This window comes from Zonotrichia albicollis, chromosome 18 (genome assembly GCF_047830755.1).
Source record: "Zonotrichia albicollis isolate bZonAlb1 chromosome 18, bZonAlb1.hap1, whole genome shotgun sequence".
NCBI lineage: Eukaryota > Metazoa > Chordata > Aves > Passeriformes > Passerellidae > Zonotrichia > Zonotrichia albicollis.
The window spans coordinates 297577-315061 of record NC_133836.1 but is presented as its reverse complement, the minus strand read 5'-3'; positions in this window follow the sequence as shown (position 1 = coordinate 315061).

Genomic DNA, 17485 nt, shown 5'->3' with positions numbered 1-17485 from the left:
CAATGTCCTGCTGTCCCAATGTCCTGCTGTCCTGCTGTCCTGGTGTCCCGATGTCCTGCTGTCCTGCTGTCCTCTGTGCTCCTCAGCCAATCAGGATTTCAGTTCCAGGGCTCCAAGCACCACAGCAACAACAGGGCAGGAGCGTCCTTGATGGATCCACTGGATGAGAAGTGCACTAAACCCTGATGCATCTCAGTCAAAAAATTAATCCACTTCTCTTTAGCAATTGAAGATATCAGGAGATTTAAAGACAGAACCGTAAACCCTGCCCTAATCTGTGAAAAGTATTCTCCTGAGCAGTTTTGTGTGCAGTGTTTACACGCTATTCATTATTATTGTAAATACAAATAACACTCTTGATGACAGCAAAAGGTACTAACAGCAGTAAACTTCGGATCGGACCTTGACCCACACCAGTTTTACCAGAGAAAGCCAATTTTCAATAAAGAAGGCAAAGACAGCACTTTAAAACAAGTCAACACAGCAGCCAGAATGAAGAAGATAAAGGGCTTTTGTATCTGACTTTTCTATAGGGTATGAATAGTTACCAAGTTTATTTTAAAACATCATAAAATTCAGAACAAAATAAAAAAGAAATGCTCACAATTTACCAGGCATTATATTATTTAGTGGTCCTGGAGAAAGACAGTCCTGGTTTATGATCCAAATTCCAGATAAGAACTGGCAGCAAAGCAAATAGAATAAGAAAAGTTATTTTATACAAGGGAAGTGGCAGAAAGAGCATATGTTTGTTATCTTGCCCAGAGCAGCCCAGTTCTCTGTCACAAAAGACAACATTTATGATCAGCCTCATGAGAAAAAGTAGATAAAAGAGCAAAATAAGAAATGAAAGGTGCCTGGGGAGAAAGGAATAATTTTCCCTCTCCTGCCTGGAAGGCCAGGCTGAGGGAAGGGCAGCAGGGTCCATTTTCTGTAAGCGCAGGTTCACTCCAGGAGCTGCTGCCCTTCCCTTCCCTCTCTCAAAGGATTGCTGCCTGGAGGAGGGTGAATCCCTCGGGTCCTGTGATGCTGACACAGACACACAGCACCCAAATCCAGCGTCCAGCCTGGAGCAGGGACACCTGGAGCTGCAGAGGCGAGCACAGGGCAGGGCCAGGTACAGGCCTGAGCACCATGCCAGTGCTGGGGCTACAACACAACAGAACCCTCTGCTTACAATGAACATTTGCCCAGAACTTTGACTGGAAGTCTGACTGCATCACAAAAGCTTGTGTACCTATTGCTCCTGCCAGGGTACTCGTCCTGTAAGTCACTCTGCTCAGGCCAAAAGGTGCCCATCACTCATTTTCAGGTGAGACCAAACTGTTCATAGACTCCAATCAGAGAAAAACACCAAAGAGGCAAAAGTTGCATTTTGTTCTCCTCTAGATAAATAAATTCTGCGAGACAAATGGGCTGTAACAACTTAAATATTTAACATTACTACATTGGTTCCTTTTTTCACTGTTCTATGTATACCTGATAAACCTGCAACAATTTTTCCAGTCTTCTAGTTACTGCCAGCTATAACATAGTAAAAGTTTCCTCCAGACTTTACACCCTTAGGATATCTGTTGCTGATGGAACCCTTTTCCTCCCAGTTAGGAAGAATTAAAGAGATCCAGCTGAACAGAAATGAGTCATATACTCTGCTGTCAGAGTCTGTCTGAGCAGTGATTGCTGGCTACCATTTCTCTGTTCTCATTCAGGCAGAAGTCATTAGAAAAGATTTAATCAAGAGAGAGTAATGAACCTGATAGAAGCTGGCCAGACAAATGAGAAAGCCACTTGACTTCTGTTAAAAGATGCTGGATTTTTGAGTCAGGCCCTACATTTTTTATGGAGTTAATGTAACCTCCGTTGTCTATTTCAGCTGAACTCCTGTTTCCCAGCTATAAGTCAAATTCTGGGTCAGATGCAAGCCTGCTACTCTAGAGATGTCTGTATGCACATAGGTATATATTAGTATGTCAATATACCTTAACATTTATGATCTGAAAATCTGAGCTGTTTTGGCTGCCTCACATCTTCATCACTTTTAATTTTCTTGTCTCACTAATCTTCCAGCTAAACAGAGTGAAGCAGAAAAGCACAAGTTGCCATCAGGCTGTCACAATTTGGTACTGAGTGTTTACAGGACAGGAAGTTTCAGGATTGAAAGATCTCTCTCACCAGAAGGCAACAGACATTTTGGATAAATATGATCATTGATAGTATTCAAATATAAAAATATTATAATTAATAGTATGCCACAAACAATACAAACAAGTGAATACCATCCCATTTTAGTAGACAAACCCTCCAATTTGAAGTCTAATGGAGTCAATTTGTTGGAAGACTTCCAGTCGTTTCAGTAGGGTTTTTGTCAGGTCTTATTCTGGAGCTGACTGAGACACTGACATTTATTTACTCCTTCAGAGTAACTACTGGTACTCAGACTGTCTGCTGAAATCTTGTCACAAATGTTCACAGCTTGCCATTCCCATGTAATTTTTAGTTGTATGAGTCAAGTAACTGTAATTAACCACAAGAATATTGAAGACTGACAAAAATGGAATACTGCAATAGGTTATGCATAGTGCCAGATAGAAAATATTTAGTCACTTGTTGGGTCTGCTTCCTCCCTTGATAGAACTCATGATGAACTAGAAATATGTGTATCAAACTTGGCTTCTGGCAGAAGAAATATTGGAATAAATCACCCCCACGCTTCCCTGCCTATTTCTGTGCTTAGGTCAAGCACTCAAATGTTCTTGGGGAACAAACACAGACCCTCTTCAATCAAAGTTTGCTGCTGAGTTCAAGTAAAGGTTGTGCTACTTTTTGTTCAAATTGTTCATCTTGGGATATATTTGTGGTTCACTAGCTACCAGCAAGGAGTCCTGAGCAAGTCATTACTGTTTAAGACAGCAGTTTACTGTACATGCCATTTCACTTCAGAAAAGAAAAAATACAAGGTTTTTTTACCAAAATGTAATTTCAGAATGGAAATGTAAGAGGAAGAAAACTATTTGTGGAAATCAAAAACAGATACTGTTTTATCAAAAACAGATACTTCAGAGTATTTGTCTACAATGTGTGAAAAGAATTCCATTCTGTATCTCAATATTGTCTTTTCACATCTCCTGGTGTGAATCTTATTCCAAATCTGTGCCACACTGATCCCTCCTCTCTCTAATGAATACATAAGGGACATTTCCAGGAGAAATGGAAACAGTGAGGTGAAAAAACCGAATGTTTTGTAACCAGGTATGTCTCTGAAGTGCAACTCTACCTCATACTGCATTCCATGATGAAGAAAATTATGTCTTAGGGAAAATGCCCTGACTTAAAACAACACAAGGTACACAGCAGTCCAGTGTCAGAGTAGCAGTGGAGATTTTTCAACCCATTAAACAAGTCACTGATTTTCATCTCTGTTTTAAACTAAAGAAATGGGAAAAGAAGTAAATACTCTGTGTTACCCTGCAAACACAAGTGTACTGAGATGCAGCCTGGGCTTTAAAAAGCCAAGTGAAGGTGCCCTGCCAATCCCACAGAGCCCTTCAGAGGAAAAGCAGAACTCTGCAAACATCCGAATGTTAAAAGAACAATCTCAACTCTATTTGTTCTGGAGGCAAAGAGCAAGCAGCTCGTTTGCTCAGTGCCATCCCAGGCAGGCAGGAGCATCCCTGGGCTGGTTTGGCTCTCCCAGGGCTCCAGGGGCACCTGGGGGAGCACAGCACCGTTCTGATGGCATTTCATGATTTGCATTCATGATTTGCACAGTCATTCTTCATGTGCACAATCATTCTCCATTTGCACAGCCATTCGTCACTTGCACAATCATTCTCCATTTGCACAAGGATGAGGGCACTTGGTCACTTTCTCTGCACACCAACTGGACCCTGTTCAATAACACCCTGAGCACCTTTGTGGTTTTTGCTCGCCCTGAATTCAAGCCTGGCCTATGGAGCATTTTGTAATAAGTTGCTGAGTACTTAGCTCCATGTTTAAGTAGCCAGCTCTAATTTTTCTCATGCCATTGCACTAATCACCACAAGGTCTAAAGGATTTGAACAGCTAAATCCTGCTCTCATAAATGACTGGGCAGCTGCAAGGCCAAGTAGTAAAAGGCATTGAACAGGTCTTAAAGTCTAAATCATGGTGGCACAGACATTAAAACATCCTTAACTCCTCAAATGCAAATGAGACCTAGAAAAAATGTTCAAGTAGCAGCTATGGTCCAATTACTTTCAACAAATGTTTTTGAAGGTACAGCTATGTGGCTTCAGTCCCATGTCACCAATGGTGAGACTTGGATTCCCAAATCAGCTAGAAACTTTCAAAAATGATTCTATTTTTCTTTCTTTAAAACACAATTTGTAATAATATTGGGGGAAAGGGGAACTTCTAACAGTTGTTACTTATTTAAACTTCTAATATGTTATGTCTTTACACAGTTGTAGACAGCTATTGCAGAGATTTCTGGCAAATATTTCATTAGTGTTTGAATTTTAGTCTCTGAAACAATAATGGCCTAAAATATTTCAGTATTCTCTTTGCATCCCTGCAAAAGGAAAAGAAATCTCACTCAAGTCAAAGTGTTTTTTATTGTCCATTGATCTGTACAACCAAAACCTACAGCAACTAATTTCCCAGATTAAACTAATAAATTAAGATTGCCTCACTAGAAACCTGACTATGGTGAAAAAAAAGGCAGTAAGGGAAAGAGATTTATTGAGATGAAAGAAATCTCCATTTTAGCTGCACTTTCTTAGCTCCTCTGGTCAGGATTAGCTGACAGTTATCAGAGTCCAAGATAAAGATATATAATGTTTAGAAATGGCACCTAAGCTATTATTCCAGAGAACAAGCAGAGTGTGTTATTAATCTTGGGTTCTTAGGCCAACTAAATTGCTGTCAGTAAATCAGTAATTATTTATGGAGCTTCTTTACAGTGACTAACTAAAGGATTGCAATTATTTATCACACAGTTGCTCTGCAGAGTGAATTCAACCCTACCTTTTGCTAGCACACAGTGAATGAGGGTGCACTTGCTTAGGAGCTCCTGCTGCCACATGGTGCACAGGGGTCTGTTGGTCAGTGCCATTCTTGTGCTCAGCACGGGATCTGAGTGTCAGCCAGACCCTGAAAATGTGGGTTCAGCCTCTCTGTGCAGAACTCAGCAGAACTGGCACACACAGAACAAACAAAATGTGGTTTACAGCTCTCACTGTAAGAGCCACCATCCCCTGCTTGTGTGGCTGCAGCCTGCCCAGGCCGGAGCCAGTTCCTGGGCAGATGGGTGGGTTTCCCTTCTTTATTTACTTATCCCCAGCAGCAGCCAGAGCAAAACTGAAGCATCTGTTAGTTTGACAAACTTGCCACATACAGGATTAACTCCACAGCTCTTGAACTGTGTGAAGAATGAATTGTCCATACTACTCACAGGTTCCCAGGCTATTGATCCCCTGCAAGTCAGACAATTAAAAATAATGCGACTTTCAGCAGGGTTCACTGTATCTATTTTTAATGTTATGGCATTAAAAGCAATTTCTACACTTATTACTTTGAACAGATGTATGTAATAAGGAAAACTCCAGACTGGCAAAGCCTGAAGGTGATAAAAGAATGGAATTTTGGGGGGCAGATGAAGTTAAAAGCCTGTAGGAAGATCCTGTAACTAGAACCTGCAGCAATTCAATCAGTTAAGAAGAACTTGTTTTGCAATACCAGTATTGTTGCTGTCCCACAGGAAATAAAATCATATCAGAACTGCCCTGTGCACACACACTGCTCACACACCTGGATACCTCAGCCCCAGGGCAGGGAGCCTTGCTGTACCACAGGTGTGTGCAACACATGTATTGGCCTGAGCCTGTTTTTGTGCCTTTTTAAGAAAAATAATGTTTTCTAATTACAAAAGAACAGACTGGAGACTACATAGACATAAGGTAGATCAAAATCCACAGTGAAACTAATGGAATGCCTGGAATAATACCTAAATTACCAGCAGGAAAGACTGTTCAAGTACAGTGAACTCCCAAGGATTTCTCTGCAGAAAGCAGAGCATCCTGAAGGCTTTGAAGGTATGGACAAGGCTTCTTCTTGTGAGCTCCAGACCTCAGAACAGCCTCTCTAAACGCCTGCAAGCTGGGAGTTAGAGACTCCCTGTTGTCCCTCTTTTCAAACCTGCAGTTTGCTGCAGTGAAAAGAGGCAGGAACTCCCGAGGAGAGCTGCCAGGACCCAGAATTACTGCAGGAACTGGCGCCTGGGTTTTTCTACTCATTGCAAAGAAAGTATCAGAAGGCATTAGTTCTGCTCTGCAATCATGAAAGCCACTTTGCAGCAGGATTTAGCAAACCAGAGCATCTGGCAGAAGCCAAGCTGGCATAGCTCTTGGGAAGTCTTTCTAAAGGCCCTCTATGTGGATGGGAGAAGGAGGGAGAAAGTCATCTGGAGCTGATTAAAGATTTTAGATGTGCCATAAGTGAATAATAACCACAACAGAACGCAGCACGTGAACAATTGCGCTCTGTGCAAAATCCTCCTGTGCCTGTTAAACATTTTAAACTATGTACTTTTCATTTACATTTAAATTAAACTGGAGTCATTCCGTTGGAGGCAAACGCCCATGGAAGTTGTTGAAAGAGTTTGCAGCAGTTTCAAAGGCAAGGTAATCACAGCATCATCTTGCAGAAGTGCTGTTCCTGGAAACAGCAACTGCTGCAGATCCTTCAGAGCTCTAATTGCTCTGCCCTTGCCTCTGGTACTTCATTCTGCTCAGCATGAGCATAACCAGGTGCTGCATTTCAGAACAGAACAGAGTGATGCTTTAGATGTGCGAAAGTGAAGGTTTGGAACACGATAAAACCAATTCCCCCCGGAGCTGATGGGAGATCAGATGAGAGGGACGAAAGAAGGGCTAAACAGCACATGTAAAACTATTGTCATGAGGTAGAGTACAAACCCTGGGAACTGGGGAACACCTCAGGCAGAACTGACTTGAATTCACAATTCCTTGCAAACTGACAACTCAAAAGGGGTTAAAAATGGGATGAAAAATATTGCAGTTGTGTTCAAGGCAGCAAACTCCATTTCCACATAAAATGAAGCTTCCAAATGGCTCCACATAGAGAATAAAGCGTGGAGCCAGTGTGCTGTCACACAGGAAGGTTTGCAAACACCACCAAAACTGAGGCTGCTCACAGAAATAGGTTTGGGGCTGACAGAAAGTGGAGCAGGAATTGAAGCCCTTGAGCTGATCCCTATTGCCTGCACCCAGCATATATTCACCTTCAGGACTGCAGCTAAATCCAGGGTCATAGCTAAATTCAGATAGCAAAGCGAGAGGAAAATAAGAAAATAATTATATAATTACCTGCTATTTTTAATGAGCATTTCTGGCTGTAAATATAATCAAAAGAATTATAAATACTGAGGAATACTCCTGTCAGAAAACAGACTGATTAAATGTAGATGGTGCCGTATCCTGCCTGCTGCTGAGAGCCAAGAGCTGCAGACAAACTGGGATCCCTGAGCCTGCTTTTACCTCAGAACCCAAGGTCTTACATGCACTGAAGCACTCACATTGGCTCAGGCTGTGCAGTTAACTAATTTTACTGACATTTCATTTTCATTTCTTTGGTACAAGATCAGCTCTCTTTTTCCCTCTGCGCCACCTGCGAGTACAAAACATTATCTCATCTTAATTTAAATTATTATAACAAGCCCATTCAAGGTATAAATTCTGGCAAGATTTCAGATCTCTGCAGCAGGCCGGTACAACACTTGTGGCCAGATTAATCCCCACTTAAACTTCCTGAAGTTTTGAACTGGATTTTCTGAGGCACAGAATCTGCCACAGTTCAGATTGCAGGGGATTCTGTGCTGCTGCTGCTGCCTCAATGAACTCTCTTCTCCTGCCCACAGATGAACGTCCATTCTTGGACAGAAATCTAGAGGTTTTATGAAAATTTTTATTCAAGTCACATAAGGCAGAAAGATCCAAGCAAGAAATAAAAACCTGGTGGTGGACGAAGACTTGCAGTGTGCCTGATTAGATAAATTACTTGAACTGCTATGATTACCAAATAAATCCATGCTCAATCCTAAGATTACTTTAGACAAACAGCCAAGGGCTAACTATAATCAACATCCTCAGTTATCCAGTAAGTTCTGATCTGTTCAGAGCCTTCTACAAAGAACATTATCATGCTATCTAAGACATACTCTTTAGTTTTCAATCCTACAGCTATTTTTCTTCAAAATATATTTATCTCTGTTATAAGGGTTCCCCTCTGTCTCTCCATCTGTAATAACAGTGCAATAAAATGTATTTATTTGATCAATATCAAGAAACACACTTTTCTATGTACTTGCAAACAGGGAAGGAATATTATTTCCAGTGCAATACACCCAATGCAAAGCATTAAACCATTTTGTGCGTGAGTTTTCAAAAAGCTAAATCTCTGCATTTCTTAGTTTAAAAACAGAACTATTTACATGTATAGGCAGCAATGCAACAAAATAAATATTTCAACCTAAATAATCAGGAGGTGATCACAAGTCAGCAAAGAGTTTTTAAACAGAGAAGGAAAGGACTTTGATGGAGGAGAGCAAAGGATCTGGGATGTGCACAGGACGGAGAAGATGCAGAGTTGGATGTGGGAAGGCAGGGAATTACCAGAATCTTGGATTTGGCAGCAAACCCAGCTCTCCACAAGCTGGTACAGTGAGGAGAAGCATGGTATTAACCACTCAGCATTGTATTGTGGTTAAAGAAGCAAAATTGTATTTCTACAAGCTGCTTGCCAAGGTAAAATGAAGTTTGTTATCTCAAAAATATGAACTTTCCCCAAGACAAATCAGCTGAGGAAAAGGAGCAACAAAAATCGATTTTCTGATGGACACAAAGACAATGTGTTTATGTTTCAGATCTAGCAGTTTTGTTCTCCCACCTTCAATTATCCATAATCCTCCTCCCACTATTCAAGATCAACAGAAGCTTTTTATTTACAGAGATTTGTTTTTACACTCAGTCTCCTGTCATGAAAGACACCTGTAGCTCTGACAGACATCTCCAGGCCTCACTAATCAGTGCTTTTGTTTTCTTTACAGCAACTTTAATACAAAGGTTGTAGGGAGAGTCAGGGAGACTGATGACCCCCGTTTAATGACAAATAGGAAGAACACTGGGATCTCAGCAGAGGCTGCTCCTTGCTGATTAAACAAGCTCTCCAAGCCCAGCTGAGATGGCTCATTTGTAAGGGCGAGATGGGAATTCAGCTTTCAAGTCCAGTTAGCCTTTGTGTCTCTGCCTAGCCCCCAAGCACAGGCTCCAGCGAGTGACATCAATCATCTATCCCAGAACTATTATCTCACAATGACACCCTCATTCCTGATCAGCCACACAACTGTCCTCGCTGGGAGCAAATAGATTGTTCTTTTCACATTTGGAGTATGACTTCAAATAATATTTGTTGTAGGCAAGAACTGGTTTTGACAGATATATTTGACAAATGGTCTGAGGGAAAAAAAGGATTGAAAGGTTAAGAATAAAAGTGCTGGTACTACTCATTAAAATGGGCTTTGATTAATATAATCATTATGAAACAAAGGTATATAATGAGGAAAGATAAAAATATACTGAACACTATATGATAAAGCTGAAACACTGCTGGAATGATGGGCTAGAACACCTATAGGCAGCTGAACCCAAAGAATTGGATGTCTTTTGTATATCAACATGCTTTTGAACAATTAGAGAGAGAGCAGCACTGAAGATTAAACCAAAAATATCATGCATATTCCTCAGATGTTTTTTAAAACCTCTCCTTCAGCTTGGAACACAGTCATGAGTTTGTTACTGCAAGTTCATGCCATCATTTCTTTGTAGGCCAGTCAGAAGAAACCCTTCACAATAAGGACTTACCCCAGGTGTGTTCTACTAAAAACCCAGACACCTGACGTCACAACTGCAGGTTATCTGGAGAAACAAGAGCAGTGTGTTTCTGAAAACAACGGGGTGTGTTCTCTCCTGATTTTCCAGTGTGTTCCAAAATGTTCCTCTGAGCTCTGGAATCCTGGGGCGCCATGCCTGCAGGTGCCATGCCAGGGGCACCCCTGCCCTGCAGGGATGTGTCTGCCAGCACATTTGTCTCAGGGAGAAATTTCCCCTGCCCATGGAGGGTTCCAGACCCTGCAGGGTCAGACCAAACCCTTCAGTGCCTGAGAGCATCCGGCTGCTGCTGAGAGGCTGAGCGGGATCACAGGGGAAAGAGGGAGGAGAATGGGACCTGGGTGATGCTCTGTACTCTTAACTGCTCGCTGGGTTTTCCTTATGAACTTTCCACACCAACTCCCTCTTCTCTGAGCCCATTCCTTGCAGGAACCTGGCAGGATGAGCAATCCATGGCCCCAGAGATGTCAGTGTCAAACAGTGCAGAAAGCTTCCAGACTCGCACAGTTCAGAAGAACAAATAAACCACACACCCAATACACAAGAGCTACACTCATTTGGAGACCAAAATGCAAAAACAATTATTTGCTATAAATATTTAATATCCTTAATGATTCCAAGACTTCCAACACGTCCAACATTTGCTTGCTCTTTTTTTCCCTTCAACTCTTGGCTTCTGCAAATGCTAGAAACCAGCTGTGGCTCACGATTGCATCAAATTATTTTACTGAGTAAACACCAGGTCAATCCATTTTCCAAACATGCCAACAGAAATTGTTCACATTTCTTTTGTAGAGTACAAGGCTGATTCCAAAGCAATTATAGACTTGACAATGATGGACCAAATGTATCTCATATTTTTCTTTACATTTTTTAGCATTAGTTTGACTGAAAAATCCCCAAGGCAACTTCAAACACTCCTCTTCTGACCTTATTTTGCCAAACTTAATTAAAACCAGGAAGCAAACCGCTATTTATTTCTGTACTGCTTTGTTCCTGTCATGTACTAACTGAAAGACAAAAGGAATTTGATTCTTTAGGTGCCATAAATCCCAACTGCCTTCATCAAGGGGTGCTTCAAAGTCTAGCAGCTGTTTTGAGAGCAGATTTAGAAGGAGCCATAAAGGTTTTGTGTCATTTGTGTTTTAACATCGGGTTTGTCTACTGTTTTTTAAGTTAAATTGTTAAATTGCACTGTCTCTGTGGCTGGCTTTCCCCACTTGTTCCCATTCAAACCATTGCAGTTCTGCTGCCTTGGCTCTCAGGGAAAGAAAGGGATTTTCATCTGCAGGGTGGGAAGTTTGGAGGTCCCAGACTCTGAACACAGCAAGTGGCAAATAATTTCTGAGTTCCTTGGTGGGAAATGTTGCTCATGAAAACTGAGGTGGAAACCCTGAGGAAACCAGAAGATGTTTTGAACAGGAGATTTTTGCTGGTGCACATCTCCAATAGCACTGTCCAAATCTGGCACTCTGAGCCACACAGGTGGCAGAGCCTGCAGGTGCAAGGAATTATTTCTTTGCTAATGCATGTCTGGCCATATAATTGTGCCTTTATCTATAATCTAAGTAATGTCTTCTGAAAACAGGCTGAGGAAACCAGATCTACTTACTGTGGGAGTAATTGGAATGCATTATAAAGGAAAAAACAAAATCCATTTCAGATATAATTTCAACTACCCTCTAGCTTTAGCCTTAGGGAAAGAAAATTCTAAGACTTATTTGCAATCTCCCTTATTTTGAATGTTTCATTTTGGTTTCAAGATTATTTGCAGCCCCCATTAATCTGGTGGGCTCCCAGGTGTATTCCTAAAATATGGTTACATTAGAAACAGCCAGGAAACTGCATTTTGTATCTACCAGTGGAGAGAAATGGATGGAAAGTTTCCTCAGGCTTAATTTCTCATATTTGCTCATATACTTGATTCAAATTTATAAGCATTTAATTTGGTTTTGATGGTTGTTTAATCAGTTTAATTACTATCTTCAATTTTTTTCAGATTTTTGTCTGTATCTTAAACTTCTGAAGTCCAGTTTAATCTTTATAAGCCTGGCTACCTTGGCATTTGAGCTCCATGCTTTGTATGACAAAAGCAGCAAAATGCCTGGGATAAGGATCATCTGTCTGTAGTGGTGGGAACTGGCCTCTCCTGCATTAACCTTGGGAGAGCAGGAGTCCAACAATTCCCCTCTAAATTAGGTCTTCTGGCATACAAAACTTTATTTACCAACATACAGCCAATTTTCTCACCTTTATCCATTGGGGGCTGAACTCTCTATTGCTTCTTTAGAGACCTCTGGAATAAAGCTGTCTTTCACACAAAATCCCTTTCTCACTATGTTGGCAGTTTAAGAGGATCAGGAAAAAGCAACAAATAATTTACTTCCACTTTAATGCTCCTTTAAATGGTCAGAAAAGAGTTTCAGTGCAAATTACAGCCAGATCTATTGCTAGTACCCAGTAGCATATCATGAAAGGAGACATATCTAAGATTAAAAATAATAATCATAAAAATCATCCGTGGACAAGAATCCATCTAAAGTTGTTATTCAGTGGCTGGCACAGAAAATACATTCTCTACCTGAGACTAGTAATGAGTCATCCAAGCAACTTGAAATGAAAAGCATATCGAAGGGATATTAAAACTAAAAGAATTTAGAATCCAAAAATAAACAAATATGAGCATTCCAGGCAGGTAAATACTTCAGGAGATTACTGAGAAAGATGGGATTAATATCAATCTTATCTCCAAAGCAGAGGACTTAAAAGTACATATGGCAATCTGCTGGTGTTATTGGTATAAAAATTCATGCTAGATGGCAGACAGGGAATTCAAAACAGACCTCTTTATTTTTTCCCTCTCTCAGATAAAGAAAATCTGAGAATAAACAAGAATAACTCAGCGTGTGAAAACATGGACTGGCAGAAAGGTAAAAAAACAAAATAGAATTCAAGTCTCCGTGACAAATCTATCTATATGCAGGCTTCATTTCACACAGATTCAGAAATTAAGATTAAGGCATGGGATGCAGGGTCACAGCACTCTGGGTGCTCTGGAGCAATATATTGAATTACATTGTGGGTCAGATTCCTCCAGAGACAAGAGATAAAGTCATATTCAAAAACTAGAAAGGACGTATGAGAAATCAGGCTAAAGATTCATAAATTAACTAGGGAAAAAAATGCAAAGGCAAGAAGAAGAGGCTGCTGGAGAATATAAATGTGCCCAGGACAGTGCCAGGGGAGGCAGAGCAGTGCCAGGGCTGATGGCAGGTGGGACACAAGTTCTGCACGGGGGACTTGGGCTCATCAGTCAGTCCCAGAAACAACCCAGACCCCAGTGCCACAGGCTTCTGCCCATTTGTCCATACACTGGTACTCTTCCACATGAATTGAATCTGTTTAGACACAGGTATGATACGCTATTTTCCCCTAGACCTCCAGCCAAAATCATCAAAACTGTGATTATTTGTATCTTAACTAATCAGCTACACCCTCTGAGATGTTCTTACATGCATTAAGATTCTATCTGTACACAATATATATATCAAGCTATGACAGAGAGTGGTAATTTATTGGGAAAAAGGGTTGCTAATATCCTAAAATAACAATTTGTGCAGAAGGGCTTCTAATCAACATCAAAATCCATGCACTTGAGGTATCCTTGAAGAATTTAATGTGTTTCTTGTACTAATGATATATTTTTTCTGTGAAGTTAAAGTAATAATTTTCACATCATTTTAATGTGTTGGTACTGTTCATTAAAGCACAAATTAGGTTGCCAGATGATAGCATGCTATTAAGCCTAAAAAAAAACAAAGAAGGAAAAGAAAAGAAAAGAAAATTAACTATTTTGACACTAACTAGGCATAATTAATGGCTATCTGAAGAGGATTTCCAAGTAATAGTACACAGCTTGTTGACAGCAGGGTAAGAAATTCCATAATTCCATGAGAGCAAATGTGCCAAATTGCATTTGAAGCTCTGTAGAGGGTTGTATGAAGTACATGTAAAAATCAGGTGATGGAAATCTGAACTTCCAGCTCTTGTGGCTGCACCATGATCTATCTGTACACATCAAATGGTGCATCAACAACTGCTAAAGGCTGCTAAGCAACAGGGAGAAGAAAAGAAATTATAGATAACTCACACTTTCTGCCAAAAGAACAGGGTAAAACCTTTTTCCAAAGACTTTGTGATGACCTTGTTAAAAACCAATGATAGCTACAGCAATGCCCACCAGGCGTGTTTCTAGCTCTGTATTTAGAGAAGGAAACTGATTGATTGTCCTGCAGCAGAAGTGAATGCCCAGAGCCCTCACTGGGCGTGGCTGGGTGGGGCAGTGCCAGCCCTGGAGAGAGGAAAGGAACGAGCTGTGAGTGTGCCTGGGCCCCAGGGCAGGTGACAGGTGAGGACAGACACCAGGACAGGTCCCAGGTGAGGACAGACACCAGGACAGGTCACAGGTGGCCGAGGGCTCCTCTGGGACCCAGTGCAGGTGACAGGTGACCCAGGGCAGGTCCCAGGTGAGGATACACACCAGGGCAGGTGACAGGCGACGATAGACACGCGTACAGGACCCAGGTGACCCAGGGCAGGTCCCAGGTGAGGACAGACACCAGGGCAGGTCCCAGGTGAGGACAGAGACCAGTCAGGGCTGCACTGCAGAGCAGCCAGGTGCCAACCCACCTTTGGTACACACACAAACCATGGACATTGCCGCCAGTCTCACAGCCCTGTCTGCCTGCTTTTGCCACCCAACTCAGGTACAAACGAGCCAGGGAAGGTTCCTGGGCCCAGGTTGCTGTCAGCAGCTAACAAGGAGGAGCCAGGACTGTGGCCCTTGCTATCAAAGGGACCCACAGGGAATTGCTGCACCTGCCAAGGTGACAGGCAATTAGAGATGCTGCTCTGCACAGGGATGATGTTCTCTGAGGAATCCACTGGAGCAGAGCAGGTCTTTGTTGCAGGCTCTGGTGCTGGCTGTGTGCACAAGGGCAGGGAGCAGAGGCAGGACACAGATAACGAGCCTGGAGCTCCCAGCACGGCACATTAACAGGGGGAGCTTGCTCTGCATCTGCTGCAGAATGATGTGCGGGCTGTGGGGCTGCACTCCATAGCAGCCACTCAGCTCCAGCAAAATCTCCTGCTCCTCAGCTGCAGAGCTGGGTGTGAGCAGGAATGGCTGCAGCAATGAGCACACTGAAATTGTTATTGTGTCCGGGCTTTCCAGCTCAGCTTTCACGGCTTGCGATTTTAATATTTCCTTCTAAATTCCTCTTTTACCTTTCTTTCCTTTATAACAGCACAATAATCCATCTCATAACTATTCATCCTTCTGATTATTCTCCTTGTCAGCTATTTGTACATTTTTACCTTTTGTGGGAATGCCACATGAAAGAATAAACTTAATAGTAGAACATTAATAAACACCCTTGTTATTCTGCCTCCTCCAGCTTCTCTCATCCACACTTTGTTCCCTCTTTTAAGTAAGGTCCCACACAAGACTCCCTCAGCTAATCAGAGGATAAACTTAAAAGGAAGAGATGAATAAATCACATTAAACTGGGAAGCAGCCAACATGTTTTCAAAAAACAGAAGGTGAAATCTCAGCCCCAGCTGAAGCTCCTAGCAAAACTCCTCGATTTCAGGAGGATTTAACTCATCATGAATGTAAGACCTCTGTGGCCTGTCACTTCTTGCCATTTGGATGAGACCTGAAGCTGTATGAGAAGAGAAAGCTCCCCAAACACTCAGAGAGCTGTTTTCCCAGCAAATGCAGCTTTAGGGCTGTTTCTCTAAGGATCCTTGGCTTTACTGCTGATTACTTTCAAAATGTGCTGACAGAATTTGAAAAAAAGAGCTCCTGATCTCCACTTCTCATTGCATTTAATTTCTCTACAAAGTATTTTTAACTGTTTGCAAAATTGTTCCTCCCTAAAATAGGAAATAAAGGAAATAAAGGAAATAAAGGAATTGCTTCCTGGATAGCAAGGGATCTGGTGGGCAGTGAGGAAAAACAGCCCAAGGAAAAACCAGCTGCCTCTGTCTAGAAAAGTAATCACTGGATGCTTTCATGCCTTCCAGTTATAAACGTGATTCAGTGGGTCACCAAATTAAAGCAGTGATAACAAAATCAACTTTTTGTGCAAAGAGACGAGGAAAGGAAGGAGAAAGCTCTGTGAGACATGGGGTGTGTTAATCATGTGAGAAAAGAGATGTCCAAGGTGCCTCTTGTGCCTTCTGTGAGCAGCAGCTGCTTCCTTTGGTGTGACTGAGACACAAAGAGCATCCCTGCTCATCAGAGGGACATGGCTTATTATTATTATTATTATTATTATTATTATTATTATTATTATTATTATTATTATTATATTAAGTACTCCAGCCAGTGACATTAATGAACCAGAGCTGCCTGGCACCACCATGGCCCTGGGCCATTTCACAGCTTGGTGCAGATGTTTGTGAATTTCTGGAAGAATCCTTTTGTTCATATGCTCAGTGTAAGGGAAGGGATGGGGCTTTTCTAACGCATCTTTGAAAAATGAATTTTTAATGAAAACAAAACTTTTTTTCTATCCTTTTACAGCCCAAAGATCCTTGCTTCTCAAGGAGAAAGAAAATGCTGAACTGATCCAGAAAGGAAGACATTTTTATAGAGAAAGAGACACTTTAACCTATATTTTAGCACCAATTATTCCTATCCAGCTGATTGTTATAGCTTTGGCTCCAAGAGGATGGATTATGACTAAAAGATTTATACTGAAGCACTGTTAAAAATGATTACTTTTTATAAATTAAGTTGAACAAAAGGGTAGGGCTGTGTCTTAGATGGGAGGGATCTGAGATCACCTCCCACATATTCCCACATATTTATCTGTGCACAGAATTAAACTCCACTGTCACCAATTCAGTTTGGCACAGCCAGGTAACAAACCTCCTCCTTTTCCCACACCTTTTCTGCTTTTTACTGAAAGTGCTTCCATTCAGGGTGGTGATGGGCAGACACAATTCCCAGCAGAGCTGCCTTTGGAAAAACCTTTGCCATCCCAATACAGGAATGAACGAGGTTGTACAAAAAACCCTGGGGAGACCAAGAGCACCTCACGAGAAATAAGTTCTGGTACAATCAAAATAGATTTAGCAGATCTTATAGAGGTCTCAAAATATGGCAAATTTAGGGGGAAAAATTTACATTACACCTGTAACACATTATATATTGAAAGTTGTATCTTTTCTCTTTAACTTGTGCTAATTACTGTTAATTACTTTTCTCTCCAATGAAAAATAGAAGTTCTAATCAATTCAAACCATTACTAAAGATCATATCAGCTAATGTGACAGTGATCTCTGGCTCTTCAGAGAAAGAGGCTCTCAGCAGGATCTGAAGACATCCTGTTATAGCTCAGGGTAATTAATGCTTTCCTGTTACTGCTGCACTGTGGACCAGAACAGGCTTAATTAAAACCTTCTGCTATGGACTGCAGAGCTGGATTTTTATATAAGCATGTGCATGAACCACAAGTATTTTTTTCATATCA